General features: G+C 39.8%; 1 pseudogene across 1 annotated transcript in view; it reads right to left on the bottom strand.

Annotated features, from left to right (window-relative positions):
* Nucleotides 1-14,602, bottom strand: part of LOC118938752 (uncharacterized) — a 64,064-nt pseudogene extending 49,462 nt beyond the window's left edge. Inside the window, exons 1-3 of the transcript XR_016486166.1 lie at nucleotides 14,560-14,602; nucleotides 13,979-14,297; nucleotides 13,153-13,490 (exon numbers count right to left, since the gene is read on the bottom strand). The product of XR_016486166.1 is annotated as an uncharacterized LOC118938752 (transcript). The remainder of the gene's footprint in view (nucleotides 1-13,152; nucleotides 13,491-13,978; nucleotides 14,298-14,559) is intronic.
* Nucleotides 14,603-19,585: the final 4,983 nt, after the last annotated feature.

Raw genomic sequence — 19,585 nt, 5'->3', positions numbered from 1 at the left:
TAGCCCTTCTTTGGACACTGTGTTAACCTCGCTAGGGTAGGGGGCAGCATTCGGAATTTTGCATGCCCAAATTAAATGGCCTGCTCCTCGGACCCGGAAGATATGATATGCACATAACTGGTAGATTTGGATAATAAACACACCAAAGTTTCCAAAACCGTTAATATAGTGTCTATGAGTATAACAGAACTGATTTAGAAGGCGAAAACCTGAGAAAGCTCCAGGAAATAGTTTTTTTTTATTTTGTAGTTTTCTATTCAATGCCATTACAGTATCCATTGACATAGGACTCCATTTGCAGTTCATATGCCTTCCACTAGATGTCAACAGTCTTTAGAATACGTTTCAGGCTTGTATTCTTATAAATGAGGGAGTAAGACCAGTCTGAACGAGTGGACCCTAACATGACGCAGAGTTTTTTCAGGCGCATGTGCATTTCTTGTTTACCTTTTATATTGACAACGTTATTGTCCGGTTGAAACATTATAGATCATTTAGGCTAGAAAACAACCTGAGGATTGAATATAAATATCGTTTGACATGTTTCTATGAACTTTACGGATACAATTTGGATTTTTTTGTCTGATTTTCTTGACTGAGTTTGAGCCTGTGGATTACTGAAGAAAACGAGCTAACTAAACTAAGGTTTTTGGATATAAAGAGACTTCATCGAATAAAAGGAACATTTATTGAGTAAATGAATGTCTTCTGATTGCCACCATATGAAGATCAAAGGTAAGGGGTTAATTTGATCTCTATTTCTGAGTTTTGTAAGGCTTCTGCTTGGCTGGTTACTGTTTGTAATAATTTGTCAATTGGGCTATGTTCTGGGCTAGGTATGTTCTGGGCTAGGTATGTTCTGGGCTAGGTATGCTTTCGCCGAAAGCATTTTATAAATATGACACTGTGGTTGGTTTAACAAGAAGTTCATCTTTAAACCTATGTAAAATATGTTTGGTTTTCTGAATGTTTATAATGAGCATTTCTGTAATTGAATTTGGCGCTCTGCAACCTCACTGCATGTTGGCCAGATGGGATGCTAGCGTCCCACATACCCTAGAGAGGTTAACAAACCTCCAAACAAGCTTCAATGCCATAAAACACTCCTTCCGTGGCCTCCAACTGCTCTTAAACGCTAGTAAAACTAAATGCATGTCGTTGCCCGTACCCGCCCGCCCGACTAGCATCACTACTCTGGACGATTCTGACTTAGAATATGTGGACAACTACAAATACCCAGATGTCTGGCTAGACTGTAAACTATCCTTCCAGGCTCATATGAAATCTGGAATCGGCTTCCTATTTCACAACAAAGACTTAAATCTCCCTCACTAACTTTAAGTATTAGCTATCTAAGCAGCTTACCAATCGCTGCAGCTGTACACAGCCCATCTGTAAATAGCCTATCCAACTACCTACCTCATCCCCATACTGTTTTTATTTACTTTTTTTGCGCTTTTGCACTCCAGTATTTCTACTGGCACATCATCTGCACATCGTTCACTCCTGAGTTAATTTGCTAAATTGTAATTACTGCGCTACTATTGGCCTTGTTACTTCCTTACTTCATTTGCACAGACTGTATATAGATTGTTCTATTGTGTCATTGACTGTACTTTTGTTTATCCCATGTGTAACTCTGTTTTGTTGGTTTTTGTCACACTGCTTTGATTTATCTTGGCCAGGGCACAGTTGTAAATGAGAACTTGTTCTCAACTGACCTACTTGGTTAAATAAATGTGATATAAAAAAAATATACAACATTGTTTGGTTTAAATAATCAGATTAATGGCTGTAAGTATTTGGACATAGGCATGGGTAAAATGAATTAAGTCACATTATATTAATGTGTTTCCTGTAATTTGGCATACTTCTGTAGTTATTTTCTGTAGGTTTTGTTCACCCTGCCTTAAATGAGATAAATACTTGCTTCTTTGATCAGAAATGGTAGTTAACAGAACAAAGCTAGTAATTTGATGTATTCTTCCTGAAGCAGGAGCCATTCCACTTCAATCCGGTGGTGAAGTTCCCAGTTCCGATCAGCAAAGTGATCAGGTATGAAATTATTTTATCTGAATTGTAATTAACTACTGGCCATACAATCACCACAACCATTCAACAGACATTTTACAATTTTGGCAGTAGCTAAGACCAAATGCTGCCCGCGGCCAGTGACGGACTTCAACGTCACATTACCTTCCTCCTCTCCTGAAGCGACTAGGTTCGCCGTGATGTTTCCTTTTCCTGCCTTGTGACGGACACAGAACCTGAAGGGCTGGAGCTCCAATTCTCACACGAGAATTCCGGTCCTTCATGGTCTGGATCCAGGTCAGTGCTCTGTGGTCCGTGTGCAGGTCAAATTCCCTCCCAAGAAGGTAGTAACGGGACTATCTAGGGCACACTTTATAGCCAGGCACTCCTTCTCGATTGTAGATTACCTGGTCTCCCTGGGCAACAGCTTCCGCCTCAGGTACAGCTCGGGAAGCTCTTCTCCTGGCTCTCCATGGGCCAGTACAGCACAGCTGGATTAAATTTCTATGGTTGGTTGCGGCTGTTGGTTCCACATTTCTGGGCTCTGTTATTTACTTAACAAATAAGGAACAGTCCAAATGTGCACTTATAAATCATAACAATTTGAATCAAAATACAGCTGTAGACAGAAGTCAAAGATCAAACATCAGAGATACAACTGATGTCTCTCCTGAGTTCTGCCCATAACAAAAGAAAGACAGCAGTTTGGAATGCATATGCTACTTCTGAAAAGAGAAGACTAACCTGTCTGTAGAACAAATAGAAGGGACAAAATCTCAACAACGCACACTTTGTAGCGAAAGTGCAGCACTGTTTTTCAAGTAGCTAATCTTGAGATTGCCCCGACGCGCCTATGGCTTCGTCCTCAACATAAGGTGAGTGAGTCAGTGTGCCCCTGTCAATGGTATTTAGTAGTCTACTGTAGGCTGTAATATGTATACAGTACCAGTCAAAGTCATTATTTTTACTATTTTCTACATTGTAGAATATGAGTGAAGACATCAAACTATGAAATAACACATATGGAATCATGTAGAAACCAAAGAAACTGTTAAACAAATCAAAATACATGTTTAATTTCAGATTCTTCAAAGTAGCCACCCATTGCCTTGATGACAGCTTTGTACATTCTTGGCATTCTCTCAACCAGCTTCACCTGGAATGCTTTTCCAACAGTCTTGAAGGAGTTCCCACATATGCTGAGCACTTGTTGGCTGCTTTTCCGTCACTCCCAGGTCCAACTCATCCCAAGCCATCTCAATTGGGTTGAGGTAGGGTGATTGTAGAGGCCAGGTCAACTTATGCAGCACTCCGTCACTCTCCTTCTTGGTCAAATAGCCCTTACACAGCCTGGAGGTATGTTGGGTCATTGTCCTGTTGAAAAACAAATGGTAGTTCCACTATGAGCAAACCAGACGGGATGGCGTGTTGCTACAGAATGCTGTGTTGACCATGCTGGTTAAGTGTGCCATGAATTCTACATAAATCCAGGTAACTCTGGGTCATCCTTTCCTGTGACGGTCCTCATGAGAGCCAGTTTCATCATGGAGCTTGATGGTTTTTGGAACTGCACTTTGTGCAGTTTGTGAAATTTTCCAGATTGACTGACCTTCATGTCTTAAAGTAATGATGGACTGTCAATTCTCTTTGCTTATTTCAGATGTTCTTGCCACAACATGGACTTCGTCTTTTACCAAATAGGGCCATCTTCTGCATACCACTCCTACCTTGTCACAATACAAATGATTGGCTCAAATGCATTTAGAAAGAAAGATATTCCACAAATGAACTTTTAACTAGGCACACCTGTTAATTGAAATGCATTACATGTGACTACATCATGAACACGGTTGAGAGAATGCCAAGAGTGTTCAAAGATGTCAACAAGGCAAAGGGTGGCTATGTAACGTCAGCTTCCAACTCACACTCTCAAACACGTAGATCCCCTGAACGCAGCTACCTTTCCAGCCCACTTTCCAGCTCACACTCTCAAACACCTAGATCTCCTGAACGCAGCTCACACTCCAGATCCCAATCACCTGAATTCTGATCACACACCTGTATATCATTATCACACACTAATTTAGTTCAATTCTTTGCACCCCATCACTGTGAGGTATTGTTTGTTTTGTGACACTCATCAAATCGGAGCGTTGGGTTTCCCATAATTTACTCCTCCTGTGTATGATAGTTTTTACCTGACTTACTAATGGCGCCTTTTGCCTACGTTTGTAGCCTTTTCCCTGCCTGTACTGTTGCCTTTTTGGACCCCCTATGTATGACCTTCTGCCTGCCCCTGGACCCAGCTACCTGCCTTCTCCTGTGGTCCTTCACAATTAACACCTGCCGCACCCTGCGTTTGAAACCAGCTATCTGTCTCCCATCGTGTTCATTACAGGCTACTTTGAAGTATCTCAAATACAAAATATATTTTTATTTAACACTTTTTGCTTACTAAATGATTTCATGTGTTATTTTATGGTTTTGATGTCATCACTATGATTCTACAATGTAGAAAATAGTTAAAAATAAATAACCCTGGAATGAGTAGGTGTGTCAAAAATGTTGACTTGTACTGTATATTTAAAACCAAAAACTTTTAGATTTTTACTCAAGTAGTATTTTATTGGGTGACTTCTACTTTTACTTGAGTAGTTTGTTATTAAGGTATCATTACTTTTACTCAAGTATGACAATTGAGTACTTTTCCACCACTGATCAATTAGACGGGTTGTGACTGGTTCAAAATCAGTTGACTGGTTCAAAATCAACATTTACAATTGTCATCAACGATCAATACATAAGGCTTCAAAAAAAATCGCACTATAGTTAAAGTATAATTTAAAGTGATACCATGTCCAGACCCTTGTTGGTGGAAAACCATCTACAGGAAGTGTTGCACAACCAATCAGGTCATTCTTACATTGCACCAAGCAAAATTAATAGTTCTCCTTTTGTCACATCAGTCATTACATGTTTCATGGTTAAGGGAAAGAATGTAGCAAGATGATCAGAACCAGCTTTATTTTGGTACTTCTCACTCAACTTTGTAAGTGCATGCCTAACCAATTGTCTTACTGAACTGCAGAATTTAAAACTGAATGTGTAATCTACGTCTTAGATTATTGGAAAGTAGTGCAGTAGTGCAGAAAGAGGATGGAATACTGTAGCTATATCAAAGTAGTTTTGACAGCTGTGACAGGAAACATCACCATATCTGTATGTTTTAAGGACATTGGTTAGGCTTTGTCCTAGCCCATTCCCAGATAGCTCTGACCACTTTAGCAATTATTCCACAAATTGATTGGCAAAGTTAATGTATTTGCAAAACGTTCTATTGCAGACCTTAATCAAAATAAAGAAGTTCATCAGCCAGTTCCACTAACCACTGTTCAGCTCGGAGACTCCATACCTCTATCATGCCTATTCGCTGATAACAAACATTTTCAAGTGCTCTACTGGTACAAGCAAACTATTGGTCAAATGCCCCACGTTGTGGCAGCTATTACTGATTCTTTAAAAGCTGTTCTTTTTGGAAAGTTTAACAACCCATGTTTTAAAGTGGTCAAAGCTGAAGATGTCTCTCAACTCGTTATCAGCCATATTCAGCACATCAGATGAGGCAACCTACTACTGTGCTGTGGGAACAAAGTATCAAATGGATTATCGAAGTGGAACCTGTTTGGCTAACAATGGTAATTTCATTTGAATTGTATATTTCAGTACATTATCGTCAGTGTACAGTATAGTCAACAGCGGATATTATAAAGTTCATCTTTTTTTTTCTTAACGCACACTGTCTCAAAGATGTGCCGCAGATCCTGCTTCATTTAAACTTGAGAATGTCCTTCATCCAACACAAACAATTTAGGTTCCAGTGGAAAGAGGTTTACCAAGATAACTCTGTACCAGCAGCCAGTGTCTGACCCAGTCTATCCAGGAGACTCTGTGTCTCTACAGTGTACAGTACTCTCTGAGACTTGTACAGGAGAACAGTGTGTCTTGGTTAAGAGCCGGATCAGGAGAATCGCACCCAGGAGTCCTTTACACCCCTGGGAACTGGAGTGATAAGTGTGAGTAGAGCCCTGAGACTCCCTCTCCTACACAGAGCTGTGTCTACAGCCTCTCCAAGAACAACCTCAGCCCCTCTCATGCTGGGACTTACTACTGTGCTGTGGCCACATGTGGGGAGATCCTGTTTGGCAAGGGAACAAAACTGGATGTCAAAGGTACTTTTAATGAGATGGGAAGAAGCCTAGTAACCTTAAAACTGAATTATACTGCAGCATAATCACAAATAGAGGTCAACAATGAATTAAAATGCCTACTACGATATTTGCGCATTTATATGGAACTTACAATGCAGCCTTTTAAAAGGTTGGACAAAGAAGTTCCTGTTGTTTATTATTATTATTTTGTCCTTAGATCATAAAAAGCTGTTTTCATTGTATTGTTGTTATGTTCACCATGTATTTGTAGTAGGGATGGACTGTAATGCACTGGTTCCAGTTGGTATTGGTCTGTGTGGAGCATTAATGTTGAATGCTGTTTTACTGTTCTTCATCCACTCAAGTCAAAAGGAAACAAATGGTGAGCATTAAAACCAGTGCTGTAATTTAAAAGCTGGTGCTATAATTCGACAGTTTCTTTACTACATGACATATTGAATTTTAAACAATGAATTAATGTAATTACATTTATCCAATGCATCATGTTTGGAGGCTATTCACAGTTGAACCATTTTGTTTTTTTAAATACTGTTGTTCTTTTGTACACAGTTTCGTTAGAAAAATTACTTACTTGTTTGAAAATTATCCTTTAGTCTAATAAATGTTTGTGTTATTTATTAGTGTACTCAGCAACCAGTCTAGAGACAATTAGCTCAGAGCAGCTATTGAAATATTGTGAGCTGGTTACAAGTCAAGTGCTCTAATTTCCTGTTTCTTTATCTTTATTTCTTTCTGACATTGTGTCACAGTGTCAACTTGCTGTTATGCAACCACCATACTGTTATGCAGGCACCATATTTGTCACCAAACTCCCTGGCTCCAGGTCATCTGTAAGTCTTTGCTAGGTAAAGCCCTGCCTTATCTCAGCTCACTGGTCACCATAGCAGCACCCACCCGTAGCACGCGCTACAGCAGGAATATTTTATGATCACCCACAAAGCCAATTCCTCTTTCGGCTGCCAACGACTGGAACGAACTGCAAAAATCACTGACGCTGGAGACTCATACCTCCCTCACCAGCTTTAAGCACCAGCTGTCAGAGAAGCTCACAGATCACTGCACCTGTACATAGCCCATCTGTAAATAGCCCATCCAACTACCTCATCCCCATACTGTTATATATATATATTTTATTTATTTTGCTCCTTTGCTCCCCAGTATCTCTACTAAAATAAAGGTGAATAAAAAAAATTATAATAAATATATATATATATATATATATATATATATATATATATACACTGTCATGCAGGCACCATTCTTGATACTTTTCAGTCTTGTGTGAACTTTTACTAACCCAGCTGTCTCTGGATAAATCACACTGTTGTTGTTTTTGCTTTATGTTATGAAGGTAGATTATTGTCTTATGATTTTCTCATTTCAATTCATTCTGCTATGGAAACAGATGACACATCTCTACAAATCTGTGATGGCATTCTCAATGGTGACCAGTTGGGTCAACAGGTACAAGTACTATCTTACAAAACAGTGTGTGAGTACTACTACTACTACTTACTTAATGATCAACATTCAATGATACGTTTTTTTTTTTACTGAGACCAGCAATTTGAGATACCTGCTATGCCACACTAGTATTCTGTAACAATTCACTCATCTTAGGAATTGTAGTTTTTTTCTCCATGTTTCGTCTCAAGGAATCAGTGGTGACTGGTTACAATACAATTTAGTGACTTTTACCAGCAAGACTACTGGAACAAGGAGAAATAAATAAAAGAACAGGGGGAGCATCCAGTCGATCCAGTCGGTCCACCATTGCAACCTGACAGAAACAAGCTTTATTTCAATTACAGTTTCTATTCTATAGTTTAAAGGAGTGTATTTCCCAGAGTTACTAACCAATCCTACAGTGGGGCAAAAAAGTATTGAGTCAGCCACCAATTGTACAGGTTCTCCCACTTAAAAAGACGAGAGAGGCCTGTAATTTTCATCATAGGTACACTTCAACTATGACAGACAAAATGAGGGAAAAAATCCAGAATATCAAATTGTAGGATTTTTTATGAATTTATTTGCAAATTATGGTGGAAAATAAGTATATGGTCAATAACAAAAGTGTATCTCAATACTTTGTTATATACCCTTTGTTGGCAATGACAGAGGTCAAACGTTTTCTGTAAGTCTTCACAAGGTTTTCACACACTGTTGCTGGTATTTTGGCCCATTCCTCCATGCAGATCTCCTCTAGAGCAGTGATTGTTTTGGGGCTGTTGCTGGGCAACACGGACTTTCAACTCCCTCCAAAGATTTTCTATGGGGTTGAGATCTGGAGACTGGCTAGGCCACTCCAGGACCTTGAAATGCTTCTTACGAAGCCGCTCCTTTGTTGTTCGGGTGGTGTGTTTGGGATCATTGTCATGCTGAAAGACCTAGCCACGTTTCATCTTCAATGCCCTTGCTGACGGAAGGAGGTTTTCACTCAAAATCTCACGATACATGGCCCCATTCATTCTTTCCTTTACACAGATCAGTCGTCCTGGTCCCTTTGCAGAAAAACAGCCCCAAAGCATGATGTTTCCACCCCCATGCTTCACAGTAGGTATGGTGTTCTTTGTCCTCCAAATACAACAAGTTGAGTTTTTACCAAAAAGTTATATTTTGGTTTCATCTGACCATATGACATTCTCCCAATCTTCTTCTGGATCATCCAAATGCTCTATAGCAAACTTCAGACGGGCCTGGACATGTACTGGCAGGGGGACACGTCTGGCACTGCAGGATTTGTGTCCCTGGCGGCGTAGTGTGTTACTGATGGTAGGCTTTGTTACTTTGGTCCCAGCTCTCTGCAGGTCATTCACTAGGTCCCCCCGTGTTTTGGGATTTTTGCTCACCGTTCTTGTGATCATTTTGACCCCACAGGGTGAGATCTTGCATGGAGCCCCAGATCGAGGGAAATGATCAGTGGTCTTGTATGTCTTCCATTTCCTAATAATTGCTCCCACAGTTGATTTCTTCAAACCAAGCTGCTTACCTATTGCAGATTCAGTCTTCCCAGCCTGGTGCAGGTCTACAATTTTGTTCCTGGTGTCCTTTGACAGCTCTTTGGTCTTGGCCATAGTGGAGTTTGGAGTGTGACTGTTTGAGGTTGTGGACAGGTGTCTTTCATACTGATAACAAGTTCAAACAGGTGATATTAATACAGGAGCCTCTTAAAGAAGAAGTTACAGGTCTGTGAGAGCCAGAAATCTTGCTTGTTTGTAGGTGACCAAATACTATTTTCCACCATAATTTGCAAATAAATTCATTAAAAAATCCTACAATGTGATTTCCTCGACTTTTTTGCCCCACTGTATATACAGTATCTGGCTCGTATTGTTTGTTTCTTTGATTATTTCAGAATCAAGTATTAATACATGTGCAGTATGCTTAATTTGTAGTCAATTTCAAAGTTTACACCTTTGAGGACAGTCACTCTTTGTACCATTATTAAAAGCTCAATTTTAAATCATGTGATGAATCAGACCATGTTTAATGATAAATTGGTTTGATGATTCGACACAGTGCTACTGGAACATTATAGCTATAATTACATTACGCCGTTGGAACGCAATTAATACTGTAGAACGTAATGAACCTACCATATATAAAATGTTTAAGAAGGTATGCTATCTTATTGTTTGTTTCATGGGTTACAGTAAATACCACAACAATAATACATTTAGCAACAAGTATTAAAATAATAAAAATAGAACCATAAAACAATTCTACATTATTGCAAATAGAGAAAAATAACTTCAAATGGGGGCTGATCAACTAATTTGATTTGAAATGCATTTAAATTGCAACAAAATTTACAATATCACAATAGGTAAGCAATTAGTCCTTGTCCAAGCCAGAATGACTCATAGTAGCAGGAGACTATGCCCTGACTCTATAGCGGAAGAGAGATTGATGTACAAGTACACCTCCTGGACAGGACACTTAACCCAATCCATCTCCTTTATGCTGACTGCCAAACAGAGAGGCATCCGGTCCCATTTTTAGAGTAATTGGTGTGACTCGACCGGGGATCAAACCCTCAACCTTCTTATCTCAGGGAGGGCACTAAGCAAAGGGCTGATATACAATTGATACGATACAAGAGGAGGACATAGAATCACTAAGGAAGTCTAAAATAACAATACAATCCCAGATTAAAGGCCAACCTAAAAAAGCCATTGAATTCAATAATCCAGTCCTTCAACATGCATACAAAGCAAAGTTCGTCCAAACGAGTCAAACAATGTTTTTTGTTAATCCTCAGGTTGTCTAATATTTAAATAAATGATAATATTTCAGACAGAGATTACTATGTTCAATAGCAAAGGAAAAGAACGAATAGCGCACCCACGTTCACGTGCGTAAAAAGACTACTTTCGCCATGGCGCTCAACTTGGAACAACTACTTTTTCATTTTTCAAAAAAACAAGCTTAAAACATTGTATAAAGACTGTTGACATCTACTGGAAGCCATGGTAACTGCAATCTGGGAGGCAGAAATTAGATCTTTCAATAGCATTGCATTTGAATTCATTTGGAGCTCAATTTTTTTTAATTCAGATAAATTTTCCTCGGGTTTTCACCTGCATTATCAGTTCTGTTATACTCACAGACATTATTTTAACAGTTTTAGAAACTTGAGTGTTTTCTACCCAATTCTACCAATTCTATTATACCATATCCTAGCTTCTGGGCCTGAGTAATAGGCTGTTTACTTTGGGCACGTCAGACAGGCGGAAATTCAGAATCTAGGATATGGTAAAACACTGTATTCTACTCCCTTCACAGAACAGCGCAGTCTCAAAGTCAACAGTGAAGAGGTGACTCCTGGATGCTGGCCTTCTAGGAAGTGTTCCTCTGTCCAGTGGGTGTATTCCTTTTCCCATCTTAATCTTTTATTTAAATTGGCCAGTCTGAGATATGGCTTTTTCCTTGCAACTCTGCTTAGAAGGCCAGCATCCTGGAGTCGCCTCTTCACTGTTGACATTGAGACTGGTGTTTTGTGTGTACTATTTAATGAAGATGTCAATTGAGGACTTGTGAGGCGTCTGTTTCTCAAACTAGACAGTCTAATGTACTTGACCTCTTGCTCAGTTGTGCACTGGGGCCTCACACTCCTCTTTCTATTCTGGTTATAGTAGTAGACAGCATCGTACCAGATATTCCGTTTCTTGGCAATTTACAACATGGAATGGCCTTCGTTTCTCAGAACAAGAATAGACTGATGAGTTTCAGAAGAAAGGTCTTTGTTTCAAGACATTTTGAGCCTATAATCGAACCCACAAATGCTGATGCTCCAGATACTCAACTAGTCTAAAGAAGGCCAGTTTTATTGTTTCTTAAATCAGAACAATAGTTTTCAGCTGTGCTAACATAATTGCAAAAGGGTTCTTATGATCAATTCACTTTTTAAAATGCTAAACTTGGATTAGCAATGACACAACGTGCCATTGGAACACAGAAGTGATGGTTGCTGAAAGCGGCCTCTGTATGCCTATGTAGATATTCCATAACAAATCAGCCGTTTCAGGCTACATTAGTCATTTACAACATTATTTACATTGCCAACACTGTATTTCTGATACATTAGATTTTCTTTTAATGGGCAAAACATGTGCTTTTCTTTCAAAAACAAGGACATTATGTATATATATATATATATACCACCCTTATATTAAAATTTTAAAAGTTTCTGGAGACGGCAGGAGAGAATTTTGGACTCTAACTGTTGATTTCTGGTGACTTTTCTTGCACTTTCAGCAACAGTGGCAACACCCAGGTGGTTGCTACATTTTTTGTAATGGATGACCAGTACCTACAGAAAGGAGCGGCTTCCATGGAGGAACTGAATGCAGGAGAAGTATGTGTGATGTTCTGATGAGGGGCTCTGTCTTTTGTCTCTATCCTGCCTTTCCAGCCCAAACTTCCTCAACCCCCTTTTCCTAGTATGACTAAGGACATTCAATCTCCAACTCCAACATCCTAATCTGCCTAAGGACATTCAATCTCCAACATCCTAATCTGCCTAAGGACATTCAATCTCCAACATCCTAATCTGCCTAAGGACATTCAATCTCCAACATCCTAATCTGCCTAAGGACATTCAATCTCCATCTCCAACATCCTAATCTACCTAAGGACATTCAACCTCCATCATCTCAAATTATATTTGTTGTGTTGGGCAATTTGTTTAGCTTTTTAACGCTTTGAGATTATTTTGGAATGAAAATCGCTTTACACATTTACACATTTTGAATGAGAGATTTGTTAAAAAAATACGTTTGTATTTCTTTAAATAAGTTATCAGCAGGTTGTATTTTGTTCACAGTATCTAAGAATTTACAGATGAACATTCATTTCAGGTCAATGATGAGAATATTGTTAAAGAAAAAGCCACATTGACCTCAACCACTGTGCTGAACACTGACTTTGCGAAACTGTATGAACGCGTGCTCTTTCCATGACAGACTGACCAGGTGAAAGGTATGATCCCTTATTGATGTCACTTGTTAAATCCACTTCAAGCAGTGTTTTTGAAGGGGATGAGACAGGTTACCGAATAAGTTTTAAGTTTTGAGACAATTGGATTGTGTGGGTTATGGTTGTAGGTGCCAGGCGCACCGGTTTGAGTGTGTCAAGAACTGCAACTCTGCTGGGTTTTCACGCTCAACAGTTTCACATGTGTATCAAGAATGGTCCACCACCCAAAGGACATCCAGCCAACATGACACAACTGTGGGAAGCATTGGAGTCAACATGTGCCAGCATGGAACGCTTCCGACACCTTGTAGAGTCAATATTAGGAAGATGTTCTTATTGTTGTATATGCACCACATAAATATTACTCAACCTTCTTCTATAATTTCGACACTAACACATAATATTCATTACCTACCAATAGTTAGTTTGGTTTTGTTGCCAAACAGGTTCTCCCCACGTGGCCACAACATGGTAGTAAATCCCAGCATCAGAGACTGAGGTTGTTGTTGGAGAGGCTGTAGACACAACTCTTTGTAGGAGAGGGAGTCTCAGGGCTCTTCTTACACTCATCACTCCTATTCCCAGCGGTGTAAGTAACTTCTGGATGGGATTCTCCTGATCCGTCTCTGAACCAGTACACACTGTGTTCTCCTGTACAGGTCTGAGAGAGTACTGTACACTGTAGAGTCACAGAGTCTCCTGGATGGACTGGATCAGAAACTGGTTGCTGCACCAATGTAGGGTGATTGTGTCCTATATTGTGTCATTGTATTGAGAACATAATTATTCAGAAGCTTGTAAAGTGGAGACATCATAGAATTTTAAAAAGTAATCATTCTTTTAGGCACATGGCAGTCTTGGAAACAGCGTTTTGTTTGCTAAAAAAGAGTGGTGCAGTGGCTAATTATATGTAAACATTTTATTTAATTGTCAGTAATTATTCTAATTTATTCACCCCACAGTCAGCCAAGGTTAGTTAGACATTTTGAGAGTTGTTAAAAGTTAGTTAGATAACGTTTCTACACTCCTTTGCTAGCTATACCGTAACGTTGTCATTTCAAAAACCTGTCTCCAAAAATGACGAGTTGTCTTTACATTTGACCATTATGACACGCATCCATGAATATCCACTTTCTATGCATACTGCAGCAAGATGGTTAATTATTTTTCTGAACATCTGTGTGTATAACAATACACAAAAACACTTGGTGAACATTGAAATACAGTTAAAATTAAATTACCCTTCACAGCCCAAAAATATTGTCCCAATTCCACAAAAGTATGTTGCCTCATCTAATGTGCTGATATTTCTGATAATGAGATTATACCCATATTGAGATTCCTCCACTTTGAAACGTGGATTCATAAATTCTCCTTTAAGTACAGGTTCTGATGCATAGTTTACAGATGTGACAAGATGGGGCTGTTGGCCAACAGTTTGTCTGTACCAGTACAGGAATTGTTCAGATTCTGCTTTAGGACATGGCAAAGATACAGTGTCTCCAAATAGATGAGTAGTCACTGGTATTGGTTGAGGAGCATCTTCAGTCTGAATCAGGTCTTCCAAAATGTGAATGTAATCAGATGTCAATTTGAAATGAAAATGGACAATGTTCAACCTTAGCTTAACAGGTTTTTCTTAATTAAGTCATCAAACTACTGCAATTTAAAATGTCTGAAGATATAGCGGTCACATTGCTGTCCAAATGGAATATATTTCATTACCATTAGATATGACTTTCCAATATGATATTGTTATTCTTTTAGATTTTAAATTCTACTGTTCAGTAAAGTACTATGTGACATTAGGACATGCACTTACACACTTGAGAGATAAGTCCCCAAAGAAGGCAGATTCTGATCATCTTGATATGGACTGACTGTAGCTTTAACAACTGTTTTTCTTTGTTACTATGAATGACTGACTGACAAAATGAAAAGAATTGTGGGATGTTTAAAATCTAAGAATGACTTGATTGGTTAGGGGAAAGTAATGTATCCCTTCCTGTTGAACGTTTTTACCTCGTTTTCAGCCATGTATTGTATGCAATCTAAAGATTTATGGAGTGCACTAATTTGTTGGCCTACATTGGAGCAAGATATTGCTTAATGATGCAATATATCCCAGACTCAGATTAAACACAGACCACGATTAAAAACATTCCCAATAGAGATGTTACATTGAATATGTAACGAAAACGCTGTGAGTCGAGAAGCAGGTGAAACGTTTAATAAAACAAACATGGAACAAAACAACATGACAGTAGCATCTACGCATGAACACAGGAACAATACAGACTGGGGAAGGAACCTAAGGGAGTGCCAGGTATAGGAGAGGTACTTGTGTGCCTCATGATAGACGTACAGGTGCGCTTAATGATTGATGCCAGGTGTGCGTAATAATGGATCACACGACCATTGTTATGTATACCGGCGACGTCGAAAACAGTAGACATGACAGGAAGAGCTATTTAGTCCATGATTAGGCTTATTCTGCATTCGGAAATATTCAGACCCCTTGACTTTTTCCGCATTTTGTTACGTTACAGTCTTATTCTAAAATGGATAAAACAGTTTTTCCCCTCATCAATCAACACACAATACCCCATAACGAAAAAGCAAAAACAGATTCTGAAATTTGTGCAAATGTATTAAAAATAAATCAGAAATATCAAATTTACATAAGTATTCAAACCTTTCACTCAGTACTTTGTTGAAGCAGCGATTAATGCCTTGAGTCTTCTTGGTACGACGCTACAACCTTGTCACACCTGTATTTGGGGAGTTTCTCCCATTCTTCTATAAAGATCCTCCCAAGCTCTGTCAGGTTAGATGAGGAGTGTTGCTGCACAGCTATTTTCAGGTCTATCCAGAAATGTTTGATCTGGTTCAAGTCCGGATTTTGGCTGGGCCATTCAGAGACTTGTCCTAGCCACTCCTGCATTGTCTTGGCTGTCTGCTAAGGGTCATTGTCCTGGTGGAAGATAAACCTTAACCCCAGTCTGAGGTCCTGAGGGCTCTAGAGCAGGTTTTAATCAAGGATCAATCTGTACTTTGCTCTGTTCATCTTTCCCTCAATCCTGACTAGTCTCCCAGTCACTGCCACTGAAAAACATCCCCACAGCATGATGCTGCCACCACCATGCTCCACCGTAGGGATGGTGCCAGGTTTACTCCAGACGTGACGTTTGGCATTCAGGCCAACAAGTTCAATATTGGTTTGATCAGACCAACGAATCTTGCTTCTTATGGTCTGAGAGCCTTTAGGTGCATTTGGCAAACTCCAAGCGGGCTGTCATGTGCCTTTTACAGAGGAATGGCTTCTGTCAGGCAACTCTACCATAAAGGCCTGATTGTGAGAGTGCTGCAGAGATGGTTGTCATTTTGGAAGGTTCTCCCATCTCCACAGAGGAACTCTAGAGCTCTGTTAGATTGACCATCAGGTTCTTGGTTACCTCCCTGACCAAGGCCCTTCTCCCCCGATTGTTCAGTTTGGCCGAGCGGCCAGCTCTAGGAAGAGTCCTGGTGGTTCCAAACTTCTTCAATTTAAGAAGGATAGAGGCCACTGTGTTCTTGGGGACATTCAATGCTTCAAAAATGTCTTGCTACCCTTCCCCAGATCTGTGCCTCGACACAATCCTGTCTAGGAGCTCTAGAGACAATTCCTTCGACCTCATGGATTTGTTTTTGCTCTGTCATGCACTGTAAACTGTGGGATCTTATATAGACAGGTGTGTGCCTTTTGAAATCATGTCCAATCAATTGAATTGACCAAAGGTGGACTCCAATCAAATTGTAGAAACATCTCAAGGATGATCAATGGAAACAAGATGCACCTGAGCTCAATTTTGAGTCTCATAGCAAAGGGTCTGAATACTTGCACAAATAAGTTGAACCACGTGCCAGGGTTGACAGTTGTATTAGCTGTACTTACCTGACCACTTGACTGTTCTCTAGTGGAGTCACACCTGATTCTCTGAGAGGCACTTACTGTTTACATGGATTAAAATAACAAAAGTCAAATGAAGCAGATCTCGCATAGATACAAGATGATGGACTAGAAATGTATTCATATACACCACATGAATCAGAAATTTGGTGCCCAACAATTGGCAATATTATAGAGCTCACCTTGACATTGTTCACATTCTGACTTTGTATTTCTGTAACAGATGATAATGATCACAGAAACACAAACTGATGTTACTCCCAGTGCAATGACACCAGGAAGTGCCGGCACTGTTGCTTTATATCAGGGCTGCCCAACCCTCTTCCTGGAAATCTACCTTCCTGTGGGTTTTCAGTCCAACTCTATTTTAACACACCTGATTATACTAATTTGCTGCTAAACAAGACCTTAACCAGCTGAATCAGATATGCTAATTTAAGGCTGGACTGAAAACTTACAGTACAGTAGATCTCCAGGAGGAGGGTTGGGCAGCCCTGCTTTATATAATACAAAATGAAACTATTAAATATTGATAATGTAGTTTTAATGGGGCAATCCAGGATTAGAAAAAACAATAAAGCGACCACCCCGCCACATATGTTGATGAACAGTTAAGGAATAGGGTTGAGGAAATTTAACTCAGAGTGCATAAAAAGCCTTGGTAATGAAATTAACATTAGACCAGAAAGGCACGAAGCGGTCGCTACAAGTGAAATGGTTGGAACTTTGCACCTCAAAACGATGGGAAGAAAATTAACCCAACTAATAGACCAGGAAACGTGAGTCGGAGAGCTACACTTTTGATATGGTTGAAACTTGGAACCTCAACACGTGAAGAAGATAACCTCACCTAGGTCGTCGACAGTCTGCAGCTGTGCATGTAAAGTGTTTTGGAACTTTGAATACCAACACAAGGGCGGCAGAAGAAAACTCCCCTCTCAGACAATCACTAATACAGCTAAGTAGCTGTTCTGAGGAAACACCCCATTGGAGACCGGACAACTAAGAAGGACATTGTGACCTCTGGTGGACAATCAGAGCATATACAAGTGGGCCATGGAAAGGCCCAACCAAACTCTTTCCAAGAAGACTTGGTGCCAACAGAGATAAACGGCAAATGAAGGCATTCACTTGTAAATGCATTCATGATTTCTTACACCAAAGGGTTTGTGAGTAAAGTATTATGATTGCTGTGAGGGTAGTTTCCAAATGGTCAACGATAAGTGTCTCTCTCCCTCTCTCTACCCCTCCCTCTCTCTACCCCTCCCTCTTTTGGCAAAAAGCCGTCATATTTTGTCAGACCACTAGGGACCGTTGTCTCATGTAGAGGGTGTATGTTTATTCTGTGTTATTACTTAGTTAGCTAGAAAATAAATAATTAATGCTGTATAGTACAAAATTATGAGCAAGGCTGTGGTTTTTGCAGATCCAAGAAGGTTACGACTCGTCAGAATGATGATATGATAAGAGGTTGTGATTAATAAGTTGACTGTTTTATGGATGTTATACTGTAGGTAAAGACCTTATACAGTCGTGGCCAAAAGTTTTGAGAATGACCCAAATATTAATTTTCACAAAGTCTGCTGCTTCAGTGTCTTTAGATAGTTTTGTCAGATGTTACTATGGAATACTGAAGTATAATTACAAGCATTTCTTAAGTGTCAAAGGCTTTTATTGACAACTACATGAAGTTGATGCAAAGAGACAATATTTCAGTGTTGACCCTTCTTTTTCAAGACCTCTGTAATCCACACTGGCATGCTGTCAATTAACTTCTGGGCCACATCCTGACGATGGTAGCCCATTCTTGCATAATCAATGCTTGGAGTTTGTCAGAATTTGTGGGTTTTTGTTTGTCCACCCGATTGACCACAAGTTCTCAATGGGATTAAGGTCTGGGGAGTTTCCTGGCCATGGACCCAAAATATCGATGTTTTGTTCCCTGAGCCACTTAGTAATCACTTTTGCCTTATGGCAAGGTGCTCCATCATGCTGGAAAAGGCATTGTTCATGGGAGAAGTACCTATCTTTATTCATGGCTGTGTTGTTAGGCAAAATTGTGAGTGAGCCCACTCCCTTGGCTGAGAAGCAACCCCACACATGAATGGTCTCAGGATGCTTTACTGTTGGCATGACACAGGACTGATGGTAGCGCTCACCTTGTCTTCTCCAGACAAGCTTTTTTCCGGATGCCCCAAACAATCGGAAAGGGGATTCATCCGAAAAAATGACTTTACCCCAGTCCTCAGCAGTCCAAACCCTGTACCTTTTGCAGAATATCAGTCTGTCCATGATGTTTTTCCTGGAGAGAAGTGGCTTCTTTGCTGCACCAGGCCATCCTCCAAAAGTCTTGTTCACAACAATTTAACCACTCTCCTTGAAGTTCTTGATGATCTGATAAATGGTTTATTTAGGTACAATCTTACTGGCAGCAATATCCCTGCCTGTGAAGCCCCAGTTGTGCAAAGCAATGATGACGGCACGCGTTTCCATGCAGATAACCATGTTTGACAGAGGAAGAACAATGATTCCAAGCACCACCCTCCCTTTGAAGCTTCCAGTCTGTTATTCAAACTCAATCATCATGACAGAGTGATCTCCAGCCTTGTCCTCGTCAACACTCACATCTGTGTTAACGAGAGAATCACTGACATGATGTCAGCTGGTCCTTTTGTGGCAGGGCTGAAATGCAGTGGAAATGTTTTTTGGAGATTCAGTTAATTTGCATGGCAAAGAGGGACTTTGCAATTAATTGCAAATTACCCGATCCCCCTTCGTAACATTTTGGAGTATATGCAAATTGCCATCATACAAACTGAGACAGCAGACTTTGTGAAAATGTATATTTGTGTCATTCTCAAAACCTTTGGCCACGACTGTAGAGTTTAATTCGGGAGAT

Source organism: Oncorhynchus mykiss, chromosome 14, assembly GCF_057628025.1.
Source record: "Oncorhynchus mykiss isolate SJ-2025 chromosome 14, ASM5762802v1, whole genome shotgun sequence".
In the NCBI taxonomy this organism is placed as follows: Eukaryota; Metazoa; Chordata; class Actinopteri; order Salmoniformes; family Salmonidae; genus Oncorhynchus; species Oncorhynchus mykiss.
This window is presented reverse-complemented; position numbering and strand designations above follow the sequence as displayed.